The 19,793-nt window shown below is 44.7% G+C and overlaps 1 protein-coding gene across 1 annotated transcript in view; it reads left to right on the forward strand.

The window, feature by feature from the left end:
• LOC132566388 (intersectin-2-like) overlaps positions 1-19,793 on the forward strand; it is a 143,998-nt gene continuing 124,205 nt past the window's right edge. Inside the window, 1 exon segment of the mRNA XM_060231383.1 lies at positions 1-103. The gene's annotated coding sequence lies outside the window, so the exon portion shown is untranslated.

The following is a 19,793-nucleotide window of genomic DNA, read 5'->3' on the forward strand; positions in this document are numbered from 1 at the left end:
AGAAGGAGGAGCGAGCCGGCCCGGGGAGGCAGGGCAGGAAGGAAGCGGGGGAGCGCAGCCTGCCTGCTCGCTCGGAGAGGCCGGGCCGGACGGCGCGCAACAGGTAGGCGCGCCGGCTGGGGATCTCCAAGAAGGGGGGTCCCTTTTGCTTCCCACCTGCATGGGCGGAGGGGAGAGGGGCTGGCCGAGGCGGCACTGCCGGGGCCGGGAGGAGGCATCCCGGCTGGGCAGCCCGCCACGGCGCCCCTGGGCCTGGCCGGCCGCCTGTGGGACGCAGGGGGCGGCGCGCAGGCCCGGTTGGGGGGTCGCGGAAAGCGCGCCACTGCGCCTTGGAGCGGGCGGATCGGGGGCGGGAGGTCGCCTTTTCCTTCCCCGGGGAGCGAGACTTCCGTCGGTGTTGTGTTGTGGCCGGGGTTGGGGGACGGCTCTTGGGCCGCCCAGGCTGGGGTGCTGTGGGGAAGGACGCCCGCCGGGGCGGAAATAACTCAGCTTGGGGTTTGTGTGGTTTTTTGGCGACGGGAAGGGGAACTTGGAGTAGGGAAAGGGGTCTTCCGGCTAGGCTCCCCTGCGGGGGATCCGAAAGCTAGAGCGTGCCGAGAGTACACGTGTCACAGGGCACCTGCGTACCCCATGCGTGTATGTGAGTGCGTCTGTTTGCAAGAAAGAGCCCACGGGCCTTCATTTTAAAAATATCGCATCAGCCCTTAGGTTAATGTGGGGCTTATGATCTGGGTTGGGCCCTGACCTGGCTGGATAGGCTAGGCTCACCCGATCTCATCAGATCTCACGCTAAACAGGGTTGGCCCTGGTTAGTGTAGGGATGGGAGGCCTCCAAGGATTACCAGGGTCCATACGGAGCAGGGCCAGATTAACAAATAGACCAAGTAGGCGCTGGCATTTACTGGGGTTGTGTGGTTTTTGGCGACGGGAAAGGGGGCTTTTGAGACGGTGCCTGCAGGACATGTTAGGAGATAATTTGCTCCACGCTTGTTTGCCTCTTTGTGCCCCCCCCCCCCGCAGCTTTGTGAAGGGGCTTTTTGAAAGTTTTTAGACGAAGTAGAGACAGTTAATAATGCCATTTTTAAGGTGTAACATTGGTGGAATTTGAATATGAGAATGCTTCCATGTAGTCAAAAATTATGGCCTGTGACTATGAGATTTTGTATATTGTTATTGCTGGTCAATTAACCATAATAAATGGATTGATTGAAAGGGGGCTTTTGAGAAGGTGCCTGCAGGACATGTTAGCAGATATCTTGCAACCCCCCCCCCCTCCCAAGATATCGTCTCCCTAGTGATCTCCACAGGGCTTAATCCAGCACTGATACGGAGGCAGGTAATGGCACACCATCTCTGAATGTCTCATCCCTTGAAAACTCTCTACGGGGTTGCCGCAACCCCCCCCCCCAAAAAAAACCTGTATGTTCAGCTGTACAAGTGTTGAATGTCACCTAAGAATTGCTGAACCCACATACAAAGAAAAATGCTCTGTGCTGACAGTGTGCCGCTGGAGTCGAGAGGTGCAGGTGCAATCAGGAAAGCATTCCAGAAAGTCAGTTGTGTTACTCAGCAGAAGTAAAAATTAAGCAGAACTGTTCAAAGACACTGGCTACATTAAAAAAAAGGCTTTTTTCTACATTGCATTTGCAGAAAAAATGGGCTCAAACCCATGAAAATTTAAACTGGAGTCAAACACTGATACCCAGGGCTTTTTTTGTAGCAGTAACTCCTTTGCATATTAGACCACACACCCCTGATGTAGCCAAGCCTCCAAGAGCTTACAGTAAGCCCTGTACTAAGAACCCTGTAAACTCTTGGATGATTGACTACATCAGGTGGATATGGTCTAATATGCAAAGGAGTTCCTGCTACAAAAAAAAGCCCTGCATACCCTTGAAGGTACCCCCAGACTCCTGTTTGTATAAATTTGAAAGTTGTTATTAGGCACCTGCTAGCTGCTAATGTCAGTGAGGTGTGCACGTGTTAAACCCGGAAAGCCTGATGCATTGTCCCTCTCTGTCTCCAGTCCTCCCCCTTTGTCCCAAAATGGTAACTGAAAAATTGGGTGACATGCCTTGCTCGTGGAGGACAAAAAAAGAGGCAGTGCTATGCTTGGCATGTTATGAGATGGTTATGCAGCAACAGCGCCTTTTGGACTCTTACCCAAATACGTGCCACGTGTCTTTTGCCCAAATACAGAGCAAAATCTGTTCTTCTTGCAGAAGGCTTATGAATTACTGTTGCGGAAGACGCTTTTAATCAACTGCTAATGAAGATACTTTGCAATCCCTTTAGACGGCTGTCCTAAAGGGCGATTAAAATATTTGGTGCACTTTGTGGGGTGAGCTCTCTTAAGCACTTGGGTGTGCTATGTAAAAGGCTTAGCTGTCAAGCGCACTTATTTCTGTAACTTAATTGTTTGTTAGACAAAGAGCAGGTCACCAGCTCTCTACTGCTCCCCCCTTATTTACAACCATTGGGCAAGTAATAAATCCATCTGGCCCAAGGATGTTTATGCTACAGCCTGGCTGGTACCACTTTCAAGTCGCCTCTCCCACGGATTCACGCAGACAACTCTTATCTTCTGCTGGAGAAGTGTGAGAATGGGAGATGTTTTTAATCACCTAAATTCCTTAGTAATAAAAGAGATAGTGTTTAGTAACCTTTGAACCCGTGACTCAAGTTTGCATCTGTAATGTAACCTTTGAAGATATCCTATATAGCAACTGTGTAACCCTGTATACGTCATTACTCCCAAGGCTTATGTCCTTGATACAGCTTCTGAATTTCTAACAATAAAACAGCTTTGCTTTAAAACAAAAGGCTGCTTATTGAGAAATATCGGCGCTTGACATTAACGTAATAAAGCTATGCTTATTTGTCACTCAGTGGCCCTTGGGACAGGAAATAGTTAACATTTCTGGGTCTAAAAAAGTAAATCAAGGTGTGTATTATATTTCAAAGTTCATTGTTAAATATTGATGTGTGGGTGTTTGTGGCTTCTCAAGCACGAACTGCAGTATTTTTGTCTCCTCATGAAAGTTGAACTCTGGGATTGGATTGTCTGTGAGTGTGTTTCATTTGAAATGCGGTCGGTGAGTCACATTTGTTTATGAAATTTCCCGTGTACGCCAATCCGTGTACTGAAAGACAGTAGGAGAATAGCAGGCCCCGAAACACCTCCACATGTTTCTATGGGAACTATAGTTCTTTCCCCAGTGAAAGTATCACAACTTGGATGATAAAACAAGAGGGGGCGAATAAGTTGACCCATTTGCATTCCTAGAGGCAGGGGTTGCCATTCTTCAACTACAAAAGACTGAGGGGGATATAGATGTGTTCTCCTGCATTATGTACCAATGATGTTAGCAGAGATCCCCCTGAAGCAGGGGTGGCCAAACTTGCTTAACATAAGAGCCACATAGAATAAGTGTCAGATGTTTGAGAGCTGCAAGACATGAGCTTCAGATGTTTGAGAGCTGAGGGAGGGAGGCAAATAAATGTGGGGGAGGGATGAGGGAGGGAGAGGTGGAAAGAAAGCAACTTTAAATGTATTCTCCAAACTGCCCATTGGCTTGGCTTGAAGAAGTGATTTAAAGAGAAATGCCTTCTCCAAGCCAGCTGACAGGGCAGTGGGGGTTTCAAGGGCCACACAATACATGTGAAAGAATCATGTGAGGCTTCTGAACCACAGTTTGGCCACCCCTGCCCTAAAGAAAGCAAAACCGGAAAGGGGGCGGGGCTACATGTACACTGGAATGTAAATAGATTCAGGTGGGTAGCTGTGTTGGTCTGAAGCAACAGAACAAAGTTTGTGTACAGTGGCACCTTTAAGGCCAACAAAGATTAATTCTGGGTATAAGCAGGGCATTTTTTGAGCAGGAACGCAGTTCTGGCTGGCTTGTGCCAGGGGTGTGTTGCCTAATATGCAAATGAGGTCCTGCTGGGCTTTTCCTACAAAAAGCCCTATGTGAAACAATGGTGATGTCAGGGGTGTGTGGCCTAATATGCAAATGAGGTCCTGCTGAGCTTTTTCTACAAAGAAAGCCCTGGGTATAAGCTTTCACACAAAAGTTTATACCCAAAATTAAACTTTGTTGGCCTTAAAGTTACCCTTGGACTGGAATTAATTAGGTGTCTAATGTTTAAAACCTGGTTGGGCTTTTGGTATTTAACTTCTGTTGTCATTTATGTGTGGTTTTAATTTATGAACTGGTTTGGGGTTGAAAAGCAGGCTTACATTCAGGGCTTTTTTAGTAGAAAAAGCCTATAGGAACTCATTAGGCTACACACCTTCGACAGCAGCATTGTTTCACACAGGGCTTTTTTGTAGAAAAAGCCCAGCAAGAACTCATTTGCATATTAGGCCACACCCCCTGATGCCAGGCCTGCTGGAACTCTGTTCCTGTGTGCTCCTGCTCGGGTTTTTTTTTGTAGCAGGAACTCCTTTGCATATTAGACCACACCCCTTGATGCAGCCAGTTCTCCTGTAGCTTCCAATAGGCCCTGTAAGAAGAGCCCTGTAAACTCTTGGAGGATTGGCTACATCAGGGGTGTGTGGCGTAATATGCAAAGGAGTTCCCCTCTACAAAAAAAGCCCAGTTCCTGTTGGGAAAAAAGCCTTAATTACATTCCAATGACTATAAAAATTCTCTGGGCGGCATCTAATGTAAAGCATGGAAGGCTCCAGAGAGCGAAGTCTTTGTTGTCCCTGGCCTGGGTTTCCATTTTTATTCCGTGGCATTCAACTTCCGGAGAAGAAGGTTTTCAAGTGTTCAGTTTGATCGCAGAACTATTTCTAGCAGCGCCTCAGTTGAGAGGGTTCCCGTTCCCACTGGTGTTCAAAACAGCATGGCTCTTTCAAAACATAATTATCCAGGATTAGAAGCAGACATTTAAAAACAGGTTGAAAAATGGAGCATGGCTTTTCCAGTGCCGCCGTTGTGTCATTTTGAACTATAAGGCCTAGAAACATCATTCCAAGGGAACAAAAACTTGCAGATATTCTGAATGCATTATGGTTTGTGTGCCATATGTTGCTGACATAAGGAGATTATGGAAGCATTTTTGGAATCTTTTCTAAATAATAAGGGATAGTGCTGATGGGCAGACACTGCAGATTAGTTGAGTAACACCTGTTACATCTACTCTCTTAAAAGATGAGTTTTGTAACCCAGATTTTCAGACTGAATTCTAGATATTACCTCTCTTAATCAAGGCTTGTATTATTGTACCATATCTGCGGAATGTTTGCTTTTCGTTCTGAACAGCCTTAGAAATTTAAATCGGGGCTCTTTTTGTAGCAGGAACTCATTTACATATTAGACCACGCACCCCTGATGTCGCCAATCCTCCTGGAGCTTAGAATAGGCCTTGTACTAAGAGCCCTTTAAGCTCTTGGAGGATTGGCTACATCAGGAGTGTGTGGCCTCATATGCAAAGGAGTTCCTGGTACAAAAAAAAGCCCTGGAAATTGTTATTCTTTATGTGAAATACATATTCTAATGTATTGTCTGTTTCTGAGTAATACCAGAAAAGCAGGATTAATAAATTCAAATCACATCCTATTGAGCATAGAAATTCGCTGGCAGCATCTAATGTAGTAAAACGCTGAAGGCTCCAGAGAGCAAAGTCCTTGTTTTCTCTGGCCTGGGTTTTGCGTTTTATTCCACAACATTCACCTTCTGGAGAAGAAGGTTATGCAAATACTTTAGAGGTGTTTGAAAACTGAAGACACTCAAAACAAGAGGGGAAAAAAAATCAGCGAGCTCTTCCCCCTCCATCTGAATTAGTCTTGGCAAAGTAAGCTGTTCTTCAGAAAATTATTGTAATATTTTTGACATTTTCCCCAAGCCCAGTTCTAAGTTGAGACTAGTGTTCCCTCTAAGCTGAGTTAGTGTGAGCTAGCTCAGTTTTTTAGCCTCCATCTCACACATTTTTGTCTTAGCTCTGGAAAAATGGCCCCAGAGCACAGTATTTTATGCTGTAGCTCACAACTTTAATGCCAGTAATTTACAAAGAAGAATTTTTGGTCACAAGACTCCACACAGCTTAGAGGGACTATTGGTTGAGACACCATTGAGTCTCCAGTGACATTGTAGGGAATGCAGAGTTGCTCATGCCCTCTTCCCAGAGGTCATTTGGTGATAATGGGAGGTGTCATCGGGAGACCTTTCTGAGAGACCTTTCTTCCTTCTGTTTCCCTCCCTGGTGGTGGAAAGTCTTGTCAAGTTGCCGCCAGTAAATGGTGACCCCATAGAGTTTTCAAGGCAAGAGGTTGCAAGAACTGAGGTGGTTTGCCATTGCCCGCCTCTGCATAGCAACCCTGGATGATTTGGTAATCTCCCATCCAAGCATCAACCACCCCATCCTCAAGCTACCTTTCCCACTTTACTTGGTTGTAATGGAAGGTGTCATCTCGAGGTCTTTCTGAGAGGCGTTCCTCTATCTCTGTTTCCCTCCCAGGTGGTGGAAAGTGTCATCAAGTAACCATTTATAGCAACCTTGTAGGTTTTCACGGCAAGGGACATTCGGAGGTGGTCAGCTGTTGCCTGTCTCTGTGTAGCAACCCTAAGAACATAACATAAGAACGTAAGAGAAGTCATGTTGGATCAGGCCAATGGCATATCCAAACCAACACCGTCACACAGTGGCCAAAAAAACCCAGGTGCCATCAGGAGGTCCACCAGTGGGGCCAAGACACTAGAAGCCCTCCCACTGTTGCCCCTCCCAAACACCAAGAATACAGAGCATCACTTGCCCCAAACAGAGAGTTCCATCTATACCCTGTGGCTAATAGCCACTGATGGACCTCTGCTTCATATGTTTATCCAGTCCCCTCTTGAAACTTGAACCCTGGACACCCTTGGTGGTCTCGCATCCAAGTACCAACCAGAGCTTATCCTTAGCTTCCGAGATCTGATGAGCCATTCAGGTGAGTTCATTTCCCTCCCTCCCTATATTTCCCAGCATGCCCATGTCCTTAGAGTGGGTATCAGCCATGCAGTCCTGGAATAATCTAGAACTGAGAGAACATATTGAAGTTTTGTTTTGTTTTTAAAAAGCCAAGTGCATTTTGACAAATTAATTTTCTATGCTTTATGCTAGGAATATTTTAATATACTGTGTTGCAAAGGTAGTTTAATGAAGGAAGTGGATTCATGGCCTCTTGCCTTTTGGCTAATCCAGAAGTGATGCGGTCTTTAATCTATGCAGTGTGTTGCCAAATTGTTGAGTAATGAAGTCTCGAATTAGCCACTCTGCTACTAAGTTGCCTGGACCGCAAAAGTCTCTCTGAATTCTGATTCAAGTAGGCAAGTAACACAGTCAGATTTCCTGCCTTTTTAAATGCGCCCGCAGCCCTGCACAAAATCCTGCATCGTAAGGGCTGGAAAGGCGCAATTCCCTGAAACAGCATTAAAGAAAGATATATAGGCTGTGTGCAGCAACGGGATTAGAACGAGCTTTCTCTGTGCCAAAATGTTGATGTCCATTGTGTGCTGTTACCATTCGCCTTGACTCTGAGGGCCACTGGCTGAATATCCCTTGAGAATTGACGAAGATTATTTTAACCATTCTTCAGTATATATCCTCTGCAGCTGTTCAGAACTACTGCTCGACATTGTAAGGTAACCTCCCTATTTGATTTTAAAAGTAAATACAGTTATTTTCATGATCCAAGTTAAAAACAACCTCTTGTTTATCTAAGGCAAGGGTGGCCAAACTGTGGCTCAGGAGCCACATGTGGCTCTTTCACACGTATTGTATGGCTCTTGAAGCCCTCACTGCTCCATCAGCCAGCTTGGAAAAGGCATTTGTCTCTTTAAATTACTTCTCCAAGCCAAGCCAATTGGCAGCTTGGAGAATGAATTAGTTAAAGTTGCTTTCTTTCCACCTCTCTCTCCCTCCTCTCACCCCCATCTACTTGCCTTCCCTTGTCTCACAGCTCTCAAACATCTGATGTTCATGTCTTGTGGCTCTCAGACATCTGACATTTATTCTATAAGCATTAAGCAAGGTTGGCCACCCCTGATCTAAGGGCTGTTTATGTGCTTGGAACATAATGAAGTTATATTGAGCCTTGTTACCTTGAATTATCGACTTGATCACGGATTGTATATATGGGTAGAGAGTTTTCTTTCAGCCTCCGGTCTGTGGTAATTCTCTTGGCCTGTGTGGCGCTTGCTCTAAACTTGTGAATTAAGGCAGGCCTTGACAGATTTTCTTCAGCTTTAGGAACCCTCCCAGAAATTTTGGAGCTGGACTTGTTTTTCAGCATTCAGAGTTTTATATTTTAATGACCATTCTTATTGCTGCCACAAACATAAGAACATGAGAGAAGCCATGTTGGATCAGGCCAATGGCCCATCCAGTCCAACACTCTGTGTCACACAGTGGACAAAAAAATATATATATATGTCTATGCTTGTAGCCGCCGCCATCTCCTGCGGCAGTGAATTCCACATGTTAATCACCCTTTGGGTGAAGAAGTACTTCCTTTTATCTGTTTTTACCTGACTGCTCAGCAATTTCATTGAATGCCCACGAGTTCTTGTATTGTGAGAAAGGGAGAAAAGAACTTCTTTCTCTACTTTCTCCATCCCATGCATAATCTTGTAAACTTCTATCATGTCATCCCGCAAAGCCTAATCTAAATTCTTCACAGTTTCTTGTCATTTCTTTTTAAGGGATTTGTTGGGCCCTGAATGAAGGGCTACAGCGGGGGCGACCAAACTTGCTTAACGTAAGAGCCACACAGAATGAACATCAGATGTTTGAGAGCCGCAAGATAGGAAGAAATGTTATACACGTAACTTTATTAAAACTCTTAATACTTTCTTTGGACAGAAAGGTACAAAATGTGTATATGTGTATCCATGTTCCAAGCTGCAGATGTGAGCAAAAATTCTACTTTTATGAGCTACTGGCATTAAAGTTGTGAGCTACTGCATAAATTACTGTGCTCTGAGTTAAGACAAAAATCTGTGGGCTGGAGGCTAAAAACCTGTGAGCTAGTTCATGCTAACTAAGCTTAGAGGGAACTCTGGGGTGTGTGTGTGTGTATACTTTACAACATGACCATGCTTTAAGTAGACTTTTAAAAAAAAATCACACAAAAGCTGGGAATAACAGTCCTCATAAGGCCAGCATAGGAAAAGGTTAGGGAATTATTTTTGGCACCAGTGGGAGAAGGAAACGCACATGTGCTATAGGAATCACTGACCACTGTTTGGATCATTATGCATCTCTCGTTGCCTTAACACTAAAGTTAGTAAATATAGCTCCTAGAAGAGCTATGAAATTCAGGGGGAACCCTGCACCACACTCTTTAATTCCATCCCTCTTCCAGTGATTCCATTGGCTCTTGTTCTCTCTTTCTCCACTAGGCAACCTCTGTGGCAGAGAAGAGCTTGCAAGCCTGCCTAATTCCCTCTCCTTCCCTGCTTCACACATAGTGGAAATAGTCCGCATACCTATGGGTCAGCACTCTGACCTCCAGGAGCCTCACAGTATGTGTGAAAGAGCCATATGTGTCTCCTGGGCTACAGAATTGTGTAGCAAATATCCTGAAGTTATAACAGAAATGGGGAAATTATATATTCCTAGGCCTGTTTCCCATTTTGAATAGATGCTGTCAGACTGCCCCTTGTGAGTGAGAAAAAATTAGAAGCTGAAACAGGATAACTGATTTGTCAAGGTACTTTGATTTTTGTTTTAAACGAGGGGTCATTTTGTAGAAAAATGTATGGCGGAGCTCATTAGCATATGCTGCCCCCTCCCAGCAAAAAGCAACCTGATGCAAGAAAGGAGAGCCCCGGGCGTGCGAGGCCTGATTGGGCTGGCTAGAGATCCAGCCGGCTCAAGCAGGCCTCACTCACCTGGGGCTCTCCTTGTCTGCCCCCCAACAGTAAAAAAGCCAGCAAGCCACCCGCCCCCCGCCCAAAATCGCATAAGAAGTGGAGAAAGAGTGGTGCGGGCTTCTCCAGGGGTTAATGAGGGCTGCTGGGGGTGTGGCAAAACTCCTGGTTGGCTGCCCGCTCTCCTAATCCAGGGATTGTTATGCAGCTGCACCTTCTATTCAATGGACAAGGTCGGTGGGAAGGAAGAGGGGGAGCCCTCAGAAAGGTTCAGGAGCTGCACTCCTGTGAGCTCCTGCTGAATCTGAGGCCTGTATTAAACCAAACAAAACACGAAACACCCACCACTCCCCACAAGTGTTTAGCTTTGTGTTGTTCTCTATTTCTTCTGAGCTCTTCGGAAAATCTTCGCTCTAGGTTTTTATAATCCAAGTTGCTGTAAATTCAGTCTTCGCCTTTGGTTTGTCATATTAATTGCATTTCTGCGCTATCACCACTTAAACTGCTTTTCTTTAACCTTTTCCACAACACATTTTCTTCTGTCTTTCTCAGGGTTTCTATAGATGAGTAGAACATATACCCGTAGAACATATACCTGGTTTTCTTGCTTCAAACAAGTCAGTGGCATGTAATTAAGTACAAAAGAATTACAGAAGTCTGTACTGTGGCTCAGTGGGATGCAGAAAGTGCCAGGTTCGATTCCTGACATCTCCAGTTAAAAGGATAGGGCAGTAGGTGATATAAAATGGGTCCCCAACCCCCCGGGATGTGGACCGGTACCGGTTCATGGTCTGTAAGCAACCAGGCCATGAGTTGTATAGTTATTTCATTATATATTACAATGTAGTAATAATAAGAAGACAAAGACGACATTGGATTTATATCCTGCCCTCCATTCCAAATTTCAGAGTCTCAGAGCGGCTCACAATCTCCTTTACCTTCCTCCCCCACAACAGACACCCTGTGAGGTAGGTGGGGCTGAAAGAGCTCTGAAAGAAGCTGCCCTTCCAAGGACAACTCTGCAAGAGCTATGGCTGACCCACGGCCATTCCAGCAGCTGCAAGTGGAGGAGTGGGAAATCCAACTAATAGAAATAAAGTGAACAATTGTATCATCCCCAAAACATGCCCCCCACCCCGGTCCCCGGAAAATTGCGTTCCACAAAACTGGTCCCTGGTGCGAAAAAGATTGGGGACCACTGATGGAAAAGACCTCAACTTGAGACCCTGAAGAGCTGCTGCCAGTCTGAGTAGACAAGACTGAACTTGATGGACCAAGGGTCTGATTCAGTATAAGACCACTTTGCATGGTCACAGTTGAATCCCAGTAACAATATCTGAAATTAATGAATATCTGAAGTAAAACATACAGAAATATCTGGAATCGGAGCATTAAAACGACTGTGCAGTGTTTTGGTTTGGTTTGTGCAATCCTGGGCAGAGATATCCTCGTTCTGAGCCTGATTGCAGTGTGGAACACATGGACTAAAGAGGTGTTACTCGCTCCTTGGCATATGAAGAGCCACACGTGTGCTTCCATCCCTAGCATGAGACCCACCCCTCAGGGAGGCTGGCAGATTACCTGTTCCTCTAGAAGTGGCTGTTTTAAAAGAGGAAGCCACCTGTCAGCCATCTTACCCACTTTTGTGAAACATGGGGCGAGTACTACACTGGGAGGGGCAGTAGTCAGAAGAACCAAGCTACTGAGTGAGTATCGCTGAACTTAAGTACTGTGATTTAAGTCTGAATCCCCACTCTGTCATGGAAGCTTGCTGGGTGACTTTGAGCCAGAATCATAAGATGTGTGAGGGAAAAGAGTTTTTTTTTCTTTTTCTCTCTGGGCCTCTGGCCTCTCTTTATCCCCTTCAATTCTCTCTATGTCAGCGGTGGCCAAACTGTGGCTCGGGAGCCACATGTGGCTCTTTCACACATATTGTGTGGCTCTTGAGGTCCCTACCGGCCCATTGGCTGCCTTGGAGAAGGCATTTCTCTCTTTAAATCACTTCTCCAAGCCAAAATTGCTTCATTCCAGCTTCTTTCCTCCCTCCCCTTCTCCTATCTGTTTTCCTTCCTTCCTTCCTTCCTTCCTTCCTTCCTTCCTTCCTTCCTTCCTTCCTTCCTTCCTTCCTTCCTTCCTTCCTTCCTTCCTTCCTTGTTCATGTCTTGTGGCTCTCAAACATCTGATGTTTATCCTATGTGGCTTTTACATTAAGCAAGTTTGGCCACTCCTGTTCTACGTGGTATATGTTTGCATGCATTCCTCTCTCTCAAAAAGCCAAGTTATCTTCTCCTTGTAGAATAATGTAGGCCAGGGGTGGCCAAACTGTGGCTCAGGAGCCCCAAATGTGGCTCTTTCATGCATATTGTGTGGCTCTCAAAGTCCCCCTCCCCCCAAAAACCACCCAACTTGGAAAAGGCATTTCTCTCTTTAAATTACTTCTCCAGGCCAGTTAGCAGCTTGGAAAATGCATTTAAAGTTTAAGTTGCTTTCTTTCGACCTCTCCCTCCCCATCTATTGGCTTGCCTGCCTTCCTGAAGTCTTGTGACTCTCAAGCATCTGCTATTTGTGTCTTGTGGCTTTCAAACGTCTGACGTTTATTCCACTTGGCTCTTACGTTAAGCAAGTTTGGCCACCCCTGATGTAGGCTGCGTAATGAGCCAGACTTCTGCTGGTTGACTTCTTCCTTCTTTCCAAGATAGCAGCTACTGACTATGGTACATCTGTTCTTTAGTTGTCTCGTTATGCAAAGGTCCTAGGCAGTTTCACTCCTCTGCAAACACAGTTGCAGTAATATTTGGGTTAGGCAGTTTGGCAAGAGTTCCTTAAAGGGAGTACACCAGTCAGCTATCTTTGTCTTTCATTGTTGTTTTTAAAAAGTTATTTAGCCCTCTTTCTGGGCCTTACACAAATGCTCAGTCCTTGTTCTTGGTGTGAAAACCCTACAAGTGTTTTGCAAGTAGTGCTGTACCCTGTTAATATAGCGGTTGTGAGACTGCGCTGTTATATAACATGCTAGCTGACCCATTGTTAGTGATTTTCTTGGCCTTTTTTATTAAGGAAGGTGGGTGGAAAGAAAACAAAATCTGTTAAATATAATAAATTATTTCTTAGAGATGACTTTGGTTTCCTCTTTGAAATATTCTGATGAGACTGAAAGAAAAATTCAGTGTTAATCATGTGTTTGAGAGAGAGTTCTCTGCAGTCTTTGTATGTCTCTTTAATTATTACCTTCTTGTGTAGATCGCAAATGGACAACTATGAGGAACTGTGTTGTACTACACAGCTATGACTATTCTGGTGTTTAAGTTAAAGGAGATCCAACTTTTCCTGTTTTTCTTCATGTGGCAATATCCTACAGTGTGAAAGTTACACAATAAGCATTAAACTCAAGAAGCACGGAAAATGGATGAGTTGGATTTCAGTTCTATGCTAAATGAAACTTGATTACAATGCTTGTTGCAAATTCTGAAAAGTATGATTTTTTAAATTTGTTGCTCTTTCAGGGTTATGATCTTTCTCTTTTACTTCTAATATTCATCAAAGCTTGGTAGTTAATTTTTAAAGTCACAGTTTTTTTATTAAGAAGTGGCTTATACAGCACCATGCAGAGAAATGAAAATCAGTTATTAAAACAGCAGCCAAGAATTGGCCGTGAGGGGTTTATTTGTCTTTCTCATTCAAAAACAATTCCTACTCCTTAAGCAGTGTTTTAATAACCTTGTGCTTTTTGATTTGTGTCCTCTGTGTGAAGATTACGTTCTTTAAACTTCTAGTAAGTTATTTTTGTCCGGGTAATAGCACAAATAATTCTATGTAGGGTAACAAATATTTATATTTGTTCTGTATATTGGGTCATTTGTTGTATTGTAGTTCAGTGGAATGCAGTGGTTGTAACTAAATGAAATATTCATAACTCGAGGGGAACCAGGAAGACTTGAATGGAAGGGAAAATTCCACTTACCCTCTCTGTCTGCCACCTCCTCTCCTCTAATTTTGCTTCTATGCTCCCAGGGCTTTTTTTGTAGCAGAAACTCCTTTACCTATTAGGCCACACACCCTTGATGTAGCCAATCCTCCAAGAGCTTACGAGGCTCTTTTTTGTAAGCTCCAGGAGGATTGGCTGCATCAGGGGTGTGTGGCCTAATAGGCAAAGGAGTTCCTGCTACAAAAAAAGTCCTGTGTGCTCCTCTTTTCCAACCCCCCCTCCCCCCCGATCATCTGATTTCAACCACCCTCCCAACCTGCATACTTGCCTGGTTCCATCCCCTTCTTCTCTATCACTCCATTGATCATTCCCCCCACTTTTGGGGGCTGTTTAACTCCAAATTTATTTTCCATCCACTTTTGAGAGAGCCAGTTTGGTATAGTGGTTAAGTGCGGACTCTTATCTGGGAGAACCGGGCTTGATTCCCCACTCCTCCACCTGCACCTGCTGGAATGGCCTTGGTTCAGCCATAGTTCTGGCAAAGGTTGTCTTTGAAACGGTAGCTGCTGTGAGAGCCCTCTCAGCCCCACCCACCTCACAGGGTGTCTGTTGTGGGGGGAGAAGATAAAGGCGATTGTAAGCCGCTCTGAGACTGAAATTCAGACTGGAAGGTGGGATATAAATCCAGTATCATCTTCTTCCCATTTCTTCTTTGGTATTTTTGTGGAAGGCAAAAAGAATATCAAAAGTGGGTGGGAAATATGTGTCGAGCCACACTTCACTATTAGATGTACAATTGATAGTGCATGCATTTAAGAGTGAATGCAGATGTAAACATGTTCGGTAGGAAGAGAGGTGTCTCTCTTTCTGCTAGCATGTATATTGGGAAGCCGTCATTATATTTTTTATTTCTAAGGCCTGATTTAGTCATTGAGCCAAAGAATGAGGTCATAGATCCTGAGTAGGGTTGCCAAGTCTGTGTTGGAAAATACCTGGAGACTTTGGGGGTGGATCTGGGAGAGGGTGGGGTTTGGGGAGGGGAGGGGCCTCAGCATGGGACAATGCCATAGAGTCCACCCTTCCAAGCAGCCATTTTCTCCAGGGGAGCTGATCTCTGCCAACTGGAGTTCAGTTGTAGAAGCAGGAGGTCTCCAGGCCCCACCTGGAGGCTGGCAACCCTAACAGGTACCAGAATGGATCCTACCACTCCAGACTTCAGGTGAGGATGCTGAATGTTCCAACACATTAAAAAATGTCCTGTAAATAAATAATAGTTATCCCACAAAGAAGAAACATTGCAGCACTGCCTGCGTGCCCTTTGGTGGGATAGTATTTTGTATTTCTATCTTTATTTAAATCTTCGTTCGCGAAGCCAAGCCGAGAGAGAGAGAGATTTTGTATTTCTGCTGGGAGGTTTTTAATGTGGAGCAGAACACTAAAAAAATGATATTCCCTATAGTCTGAAGAAATTTAGATTCTTCTAACACTTTGGAGTTTTATCTCTTTATTCTGAAGCAGATATACACCGGACCTGACATAGTAACATTTGAGAGAACTCTCTAATTTGTAAGATAGCCAACCTCCAGGTGGGGCCTGGAGATCTCCTGGTATTATAATTGATTGCCAGATTACAGTGATTAGTTCTCCTGAGGAAAAATGACCCTTTGAAGAGTGGACTATATGACATTGTATCCTAAGAACATAAGAGAAGCCATGTTGGATCAGGCCAATGGTCTGTCCAGTCCTGCACTCTGGCCGATTTCACACTCACCTTACCCCACTCTCACGTCCATCTTCTCAGCACGGTATCCTCCCAATTTCCCACTATTCGCGTCGCGGCTGCAGCAAACATTGTGGTTTTCGCGCAGCAAACGGAAATTGGTTTTTAGTGGTTCCCGTTTGCTGTGGGAAAACCACGATGTTTGCTGCAGCCCCGGTGCAAATAGTGGGAAATCGGGAGGTCGCCATGCTAAGAAGTGGGACATGAGAGCGTCGTAAGGGTGAGTGCAAAATCAGTCTCTGTCACACAGTGGTCTTTCTTCCTTCTTTTTTATATCCCGCCTTTCTCCACAGAAGGTGCCATCAGGAGGTCCATTAGTGGGGCCAGGACACTAGAAGCCCTCCCACTGTTGCCCCCCCCCCCAAGCACCAGGAATACAGAGCATCATTTGCCCCAGACAATACCCTGTGGCTAATAGCCACTGGTGGGCCTCTGCTCCATCATCCTACTTGGGTCTGTCCTCTCCCCAAACCCTCAGGCTCTACCCCCAACATCTCTGGGTATTTCTAACCCAGAGCAGGCAGCCTTATTAGTTTGTATTCACAACTAATTTGTATTCTCGGTGGCGAATAGATTGGTTAGGTAATAAACTGTCCTAAACCAGCATGGCTGTAGTCTCTCTTTCACAGGAAAATGCAACAGGGAAAAAAAGTTTGGTTGCTATAGAGACAGTTCTTTTTGAGTTGTTATGAAGTTTGCATGTGTCTCTAAATGTAGTTTATTAATCTTCAAGGGATGTTGTATTGTCTTAGGTTTGCATAGATTCGGCTCATAGTCTATGTAAGACTTCTCTTGTTCCATAATATTTAAGGTTTCAGTGCCTAATGTGATAGTCGCTAATAGTTACTTTGGTTCATACTAGAATAGCTGATAAGTGTTATAAATAGGCAGCTGATAAGTGTTATAAATGGACCTGAATGTTGAACAGAAGGGTGAGAATAGAAATGGAAAAATAAGCATACACATTGATTATCTCAGTGGTTCAACATCTTGCTTGCTTGCTTTCTTGTTTTTCTCTTTTTCTCTTCTCTCTCTCTCTCTCCTCTTCTTGCTTTCCTCTCTCTTTTCTCATTGCACTCTCTCTTTCTTTCTTTCTTTCTTTCTTTCTTGCTTGCTTGCTTTCCTGCTTTCCTTTTTCTTTTTCTCTTCTCACTATTTTCCTTCCTTCCTTCCTTTTTTATATCCCACCTTTCTCCACAGAATAATAATTAATATTAGGACATAGTTAAAGCTTACTCCCATCATAATTTTTAAATTACTTTCTTGTATGTGGCCACAGTGGCATGAGGTCTGCTTTATATATTTTGGTTATTTTTCCATTTTTTGTGCAGAGGGGAATATCAGAAAGTTTGTCAAATCTTAAGAGTTCAGCAAAATTCTCTCGGGGAGTTTGAGCAATGGAGCCCAGAAGCAAGTGTTGGGGATAGGTAAGAAAGAACACAAAGTTTAGAGGTTCCGGCGCTCCGCTCCTATGAGCTCCTACCCAAAATGAGACCTGGCAGAAGCTATTCAGGCCCCACCTGGAAATTGGTAACCGTACCAACTATCACCCTTGCAAGTTTGATGAGCAAGGGACTCTCACTCTGCGTCTTGGATGAAGATGGGCCCTCTTTCAAGCCTCTCTTCCTCAGTGCTCAGCAACAATTCTGGCAGGAGCAATGAGGGATAGCGGCTAATGGCACCCAAATCCATCCGCAGTGGTAGAGAGTAGAAACCCAGATGTGTGGGGCGGGTGAACTACCTGTGGCAGGCGGTGGTGGTGAAAAGCAGCCTGGTGTTTTGCTAGCGGGTCCATCAACTCCTCAGAACTGGCCCTGAGGTGTCTGTCTTGTCATTCCTCAAACAACTTCCTTCAGAGGGTGCTTAATTATTTCAGGAACTTCACAAATACACGGTTTGAGGATGATATCCTAAAGGTTCGAACGTGAACTAGAGCAGAAGGCAAATCTAACTACAAAATCACATTTTACGAAAGAGTGAGGTTTGATAATGAGACAATTACGTTGGCTGCTCAGGCATGTTTGCGTAAGTGTTTTTCTTTTTTAACTTTCTAATTAGAATAGCTGTTTAGTTTATGGAATTTGAGGAATTGGTTAGGTCTAAAAGAATACATCATGCTGGTATGTATTCTGTTTGAGTCTCTTTGGGTAATTTTATGTTGTTTGCATGCACCTCGAGCAATTAGTTCCTCTTTTTATATCCTAGTTCCTTTTTAACATTTTTCCCCCCTCCCTAATGATATCCAGTTATGAAATTAAATGAGTAAGATTGGGGGGCAGTTAGTCGGCCACCTCTGTGTGAATGCATTGTGGTCTCCGCTAGGTACAGAACATTATGTAGTTAAACCAAGACCTTTGGGTTAACACGTTCCACCCATTCTGTTATACTAGGTAAAATCTAAAGATAATTACTTGGATTGATATTGTCCTATAGAAATCTAAGCATAGTTGAACTTGGAATTAATTAATTTTTGCCTTTTCCTGCATTTTTTACTTATGCGTGGTGGAGTGGATAAAGAGTTGGACTAGCATCTGGGAGACCCAGGTTCAAATCTGCCATGGAAACTGGCTGGGTAACCTTGAGCCAGTCACAGCCTGTCAGCCTAACCTACCTCACAGCAGGGCTTTTTTGTAGCAGGAACTCCTTTGCATATTAGGCCACACACCTCTGATGTAGCCAATCCTCCAAGAGCTTACAGTAGGCCCTGCAGTAAAAACCCTGTAAGCTCTTGGAGGATTGGCAGCATCAGGAAGGTGTGGCCTAATATGCAGAGGAGTTCCTGCTACAAAAACCCCTGCTTCACAGGGTTGTTGTGAAGATAAAATGGAAGAGAGGAGAATACTGTAAGCCTCTTTGGGTCCCTGTTGAGGAGAAAGGAGGTAAAGTAAATGAATAAAATACTTTCATTAATTAGTGGTCAGATATGGGCTAATTTACTAATTCCAGTGGATAACTGTGTTAATCTGTTTGCAATAGCAAACAGGAATCCACTGGCTCCTTTTACATGCTAATAAGATTTTATTCCAGCATAACATTTCATGGATTTAGGGTTGTGAGGTCTACTTACACAGCCAGTGGGGAGTGGGAGGGAGCCTTCTGGGACTGAGGAGGGTAGCACAAGTGACATCTGCATTATGACATCACTTCCACTTCACATCATTGTGCTGACATTGATGTAGGAGGGGGTGTTTGGGGGCGGATCTTCCCCTACCAGCCAGCTAGCCAGTGGCAGATTGGAGCCCCTGAAATCAGGGGAAACCCCACCCCGACTGGGAGGGTCTGGCAACCCTACAAGGACTACAGCCATGAGGCAACATCATGGGAGTCTCACTATGTAGTAGGGGTGCCAACTTCCAGATGGGATCTGGACATCTCGTGGAATGACAACTGATCCCCAGATGATAGAGATGAATTCCCCTGAAGAAAATGGCTGCTCTAGAGGTGGACTCTATGGCAGGGGTGTCAAACATGTGACCTGGGGGACGAATCAGGCCCCCGGAGGGCTCCTATCAGGCCCCGGAGCAACTGGCTGTCGTCTGCTTCCTTCTCCCTCTCTCTTGCTTCCTTCTGCATCACAGCTTGTTTTGCCAGGCTTGCTCAGTCACACAGGATCTACACAGCAAGGTTTCTATTTTCTCCATTGGCTGAGGCTTCTCCCTTGGGGAGGATTGGGTCTTCTTTTCAACTGTTCTCTGAAATTATTATATTTATATTACATGTATTGGAACGCTGAGCCTTCTATTAATATTTATACTGCCTCGTTCTTTCTCATTTTGCATCAAGTTGCAGCAGATTTATGGTAACTCAGTTGGGTTTTCAAGGCAAGGAACATTCAGATGTGGTTTGCCATCTCTCTCTGCATAGTGACCCTAGAATTCCTTGGTGGTCACCTGTCCAAGTACCAACATCTCACAGAGGTCTGGGAGGAGCAGAGCAGAGCAGCTCTGATAGCTGAGACAGCTGGAGAAATTGCTGAGAATTTCTGAGTTTTGAAGGACTACATTCTAAGGTTTGTGGGGCTGCCTAAAATTCTAAGGTGTGATAGCTGGGGAACTGCTCTTTGTTTGGTTGACTGCTCTTTGTTTGGTTGACTGCCTTAAGGGTGAAAGAGATTGAGAGTGATTGCTGCTGATTGAGAGTGATTGCTGAGGAGTGCCCTGCTCCACCTCTTTGCATTTTAAGCTGCGCCTTGCCAAAGGCGCGAGCCTTTGGCGCGAGCCGAAGGGCGAGA

The sequence above is a fragment of the Heteronotia binoei genome, chromosome 1, assembly GCF_032191835.1.
Source record: "Heteronotia binoei isolate CCM8104 ecotype False Entrance Well chromosome 1, APGP_CSIRO_Hbin_v1, whole genome shotgun sequence".
In the NCBI taxonomy this organism is placed as follows: Eukaryota; Metazoa; Chordata; class Lepidosauria; order Squamata; family Gekkonidae; genus Heteronotia; species Heteronotia binoei.